This window comes from Carex rostrata, chromosome 6 (genome assembly GCF_964058835.1).
Source record: "Carex rostrata chromosome 6, lpCarRost1.2, whole genome shotgun sequence".
Lineage (NCBI taxonomy): Eukaryota > Viridiplantae > Streptophyta > Magnoliopsida > Poales > Cyperaceae > Carex > Carex rostrata.
In genome coordinates this window covers 14,710,377-14,715,376 of record NC_135923.1, presented here as the reverse complement: position 1 = coordinate 14,715,376, position 5,000 = coordinate 14,710,377, and positions in this window count along the sequence as shown.

The following is a 5,000-nucleotide window of genomic DNA, read 5'->3' as shown; positions in this document are numbered from 1 at the left end:
GGGGATTTCAACCCGCTCGGTCACTGCGGGGCGCCTCCACGCTTAGGCGCCCCGCTCAACCGTGTTTCGCCGGCTTTACGGCTGGGGATTTCAACCCGCGCGGCTACCCGCATCGGACTTACGGGCGCCTCCACGCTTAGACGCCCTGCCCGAACGTGTTTCGCCGGCTTTACGGCTGGGATTTCAACCCGCTCGGTCTCTCCGGGGCGCCTCCACGCTTAGGTGCCCCAATGAACCGTGTTTCGCCGGCTTTACGGCTGGGGATTTCAACCCGCGCGGCTACCCGCATCGGTCTTACGGGCGAAACTCCACGCGGAGTCGCCCTGCCCGAACGTGTTTCGCCGGCTTTACGGCTGGGGATTTCAACCCGCTCGGTCTCTGCGGGGCGCCTCCACGCTTAGATGCCCCGCTCAACCGTGTTTCGCCGGCTTTACGGCTGGGGATTTCAACCCGCTCGGTCTCTGCGGGGCGCCTCCACGCTTAGGCGCCCCAATGAACCGTGTTTCGCCGGCTTTACGGCTGGGGATTTCAACCCGCTCGGTCTCTGCGGGGCGCCTCCACGCTTAGGCGCCCCAATGAACCGTGTTTCCCGGCTTTACGGCTGGGGATTTCAACCCGCGCGGCTACCCGCATCGGCCTTACGGGCGAAACTCCACGCGGAGTCACCCTGCCCGACCGCTTTTCGCCGGCTTTACGGCTGGGGATTTCAACCCGCATCGGTCTTACGGGCGCCTCCACGCTTAGACGCCCTGCCCCACCGTGTTTCGCCGGCTCTACGGCTGGGGATTTCAACCCGCGTGGTCCGTGTTTTTCGGTAACATATTCGTGTTCCTTGCCCCCGACGGGCCATGTTTTTCGGTAACAAAATCGTGTCTTTTGTCCCCGCTGCACCGTGTTTTTTGCCCCCGCTCAACCGTGTTTTTTGCCCCCGCTCAACCGTGCTTACTGCCCCCGCTCAACCGTGTTTTTTCGGTAACATAATCGTGTTTTCGGGTAACATAATCTTGTTTTTCGGGCCATTTTACACCGACGGAGGCACCCACAGGGGCCATGTACACCCCGCTTGGCATGTACATGAGGGGCTGCCTCTTCCAAAAATCCTTCCCCCCTATAGGGGAATATGCATTTTGGGTCTCCAGCCACGCCCAGGGTTACCACCCCCTGGAAATCCCCCAGGTTTACCCCCCATTTTATGTGGATGCATAGATTCAGACCGCCCTGCTCCATCGCTTTTGGCCATTTTTGCCCAACGTTAGCCGCTTCGGCATGCCGCTGGACTGTTTTCGGGCCTTTTTCACCGACCCTTGGCCGTATCCGCTTAGTTTTCCCCAACGCGTGGCCGCATCCGCTTAGTTTTCCCCCGCTGAACTGTTTTCGGGTCACTTTTGCCCAACGTTAGCCGCTTCCGCTTGCCGCTGGGCTGTTTTCGGGCCATTTTTCCCCAACACTTGGCCGTATCCGCTTAGTTTTCCCCAACGCGTGGCCGCATCCGCTTAGTTTTCCCCCGCTGAACTGTTTTCGGGTCAGTTTTGCCCAACGTTAGCCGCTTCCGCTTGCCGCTGGACTGTTTTCGGGCCAATTTCCACCGACTCTTGGCCGTATCCGCTTAGTTTTCCCCAACGCGTGGCCGCATCCGCTTAGTTTTCCCCCGCTGAACTGTTTTCGGGTCAGTTTTGCCCAACGTTAGCCGCTTCCGCTTGCCGCTGGGCTGTTTTCGGGCCAATTTCCACCGACACTTGGCCGCATCCGCTTAGTTTTCCCCAACGCGTGGCCGCATCCGCTTAGTTTTCCCCCGCTGAACTGTTTTCGGGTCAGTTTTGCCCAACGTTAGCCGCTTCGGCTTGCCGCTGGACTGTTTTCGGGCCAATTTCCACCGACTCTTGGCCGTATCCGCTTAGTTTTCCCCAACGCGTGGCCGCATCCGCTTAGTTTTCCCCCGCTGAACTGTTTTCGGGTCACTTTTGCCCAACGTTAGCCGCTTCCGCTTGCCGCTGGGCTGTTTTCGGGCCAATTTCCACCGACACTTGGCCGCATCCGCTTAGCTTTCCCCAACGCGTGGCCGCATCCGCTTAGTTTTCCCCCGCTTAACTGTTTTCGGGTCACTTTTCCCCAACGTTAGCCGCTTCCGCTTGCCGCTGGGCTGTTTTCGGGCCATTTTTCCCCAACACTTGGCCGTATCCGCTTAGTTTTCCCCAACGCGTGGCCGCATCCGCTTAGTTTTCCCCCGCTGAACTGTTTTCGGGTCAGTTTTGCCCAACGTTAGCCGCTTCCGCTTGCCGCTGGACTGTTTTCGGGCCAATTTCCACCGACTCTGGGCTGGATCTGCTTAGTTTTCCCCAACGCTTGGCTGCATCCGCTTAATTTTCCCCAGCTGAACTGTTTTCGGGTCACTTTGTCCCAACGTTAGCCGTTTCCGGTTGCCGCTGGACTGTTTTCGGGCCATTTTCCACCGACTCTTGGCCGTATCCGCTTGGTTTTGCCCAACGCTTGGCTGCTTCCGCTTAATTTCCCCCAGCTGAACTGTTTTCGGGTCACTTTTGCCCAACGTTAGCCGTTTCCGCTTGCCGCTGGACTGTTTTCGGGCCATTTTTCACCGACAGTTGGCCGTATCCGCTTAGTTTTCGCCAACAATTGGCTGCATCCGCTTAATTTTCCAAGCTATACTGCTTTCGGGTCAGTTTTGCCCAACGTTAGCCGCTTCCGCTTGCCGCTGGGCTGTTTTCGGGCCATTTTCCACCCACGCTGGCACCGACGGGGCCATGTACACCCACGCGCGTGTACATGAGGGGGCACCCATTTTTGAAAACCTTGCCCCCCTATAGGGGAATATGCATTTTGAGGCTCTAGCCACGCCCAGGGTTACCACCCCCTGAAAATCCCCCAAGTCAAAATCACCCATGTAAAATATTCAAAAAAATCTCAAAAAATCACAAAAAATTTATAAAATCAAATAAATTCAAAAAAAAAAAAAAAATTTCAAAAATTCAAAAAAAATTCAAAAAATTCAAAAAAATTCAAAAAAATTCAAAAAATTCAAAAATTCAAAAAAAGTCCAAAAACCCAAAAAAACTTCAAAAATTTCAAAAATTCAAAAAAATTTCAAAAAAATTTCAAAAATTTGCCCCGCTGAACTGTTTTCGGGTCAGTTTTGCCCAACGTTAGCCGCTTCCGCTTGCCGCTGGACTGTTTTCGGGCCAATTTCCACCGACTCTGGGCTGGATCCGCTTAGTTTTCCCCAACGCTTGGCTGCATCCGCTTAATTTTCCCCAGCTGAACTGTTTTCGGGTCACTTTGTCCCAACGTTAGCCGTTTCCGGTTGCCGCTGGACTGTTTTCGGGCCATTTTCCACCGACTCTTGGCCGTATCCGCTTGGTTTTGCCCAACGCTTGGCTGCTTCCGCTTAATTTCCCCCAGCTGAACTGTTTTCGGGTCACTTTTGCCCAACGTTAGCCGTTTCCGCTTGCCGCTGGACTGTTTTCGGGCCATTTTTCACCGACACTTGGCCGTATCCGCTTAGTTTTCGCCAACAATTGGCTGCATCCGCTTAATTTTCCAAGCTATACTGCTTTCGGGTCAGTTTTGCCCAACGTTAGCCGCTTCCGCTTGCCGCTGGGCTGTTTTCGGGCCATTTTCCACCCACGCTGGCACCGACGGGGCCATGTACACCCACGCGCGTGTACATGAGGGGGCACCCATTTTTGAAAACCTTGCCCCCCTATAGGGGAATATGCATTTTGAGGCTCTAGCCACGCCCAGGGTTACCACCCCCTGAAAATCCCCCAAGTCAAAATCACCCATGTAAAATATTCAAAAAAATCTCAAAAAATCACAAAAAATTTATAAAATCAAATAAATTCAAAAAAAAAAAAAAAATTTCAAAAATTCAAAAAAAATTCAAAAAATTCAAAAAAATTCAAAAAAATTCAAAAAATTCAAAAATTCAAAAAAAGTCCAAAAACCCAAAAAAACTTCAAAAATTTCAAAAATTCAAAAAAATTTCAAAAAAATTTCAAAAATTTGCCCCGCTGAACTGTTTTCGGGTCAGTTTTGCCCAACGTTAGCCGCTTCCGCTTGCCGCTGGACTGTTTTCGGGCCAATTTCCACCGACTCTTGGCCGTATCCGCTTAGTTTTCCCCAACGCGTGGCCGCATCCGCTTAGTTTTCCCCCGCTGAACTGTTTTCGGGTCACTTTTGCCCAACGTTAGCCGCTTCCGCTTGCCGCTGGGCTGTTTTCGGGCCAATTTCCACCGACACTTGGCCGCATCCGCTTAGTTTTCCCCCGCTTAACTGTTTTCGGGTCACTTTTCCCCAACGTTAGCCGCTTCCGCTTGCCGCTGGGCTGTTTTCGGGCCATTTTTCCCCAACACTTGGCCGTATCCGCTTAGTTTTCCCCAACGCGTGGCCGCATCCGCTTAGTTTTCCCCCGCTGAACTGTTTTCGGGTCACTTTTGCCCAACGTTAGCCGCTTCCGCTTGCCGCTGGACTGTTTTCGGGCCAATTTCCACCGACTCTGGGCCGGATCCGCTTAGTTTTCCCCAACGCTTGGCTGCATCCGCTTAATTTTCCCCAGCTGAACTGTTTTCGGGTCACTTTGTCCCAACGTTAGCCGTTTCCGCTTGCCGCTGGACTGTTTTCGGGCCATTTTCCACCGACTCTTGGCCGTATCCGCTTGGTTTTGCCCAACGCTTGGCTGCTTCCGCTTAATTTCCCCCAGCTGAACTGTTTTCGGGTCAGTTTTGCCCAACGTTAGCCGCTTCCGCTTGCCGCTGGGCTGTTTTCGGGCCATTTTCCACCCACGCTGGCACCGACGGGGCCATGTACACCCACGCGCGTGTACATGAGGGGGCACCCATTTTTGAAAACCTTGCCCCCCTATAGGGGAATATGCATTTTGAGGCTCTAGCCACGCCCAGGGTTACCACCCCCTGAAAATCCCCCAAGTCAAAATCACCCATGTAAAATATTCAAAAAAATCTCAAAAAATCACAAAAAATTTATAA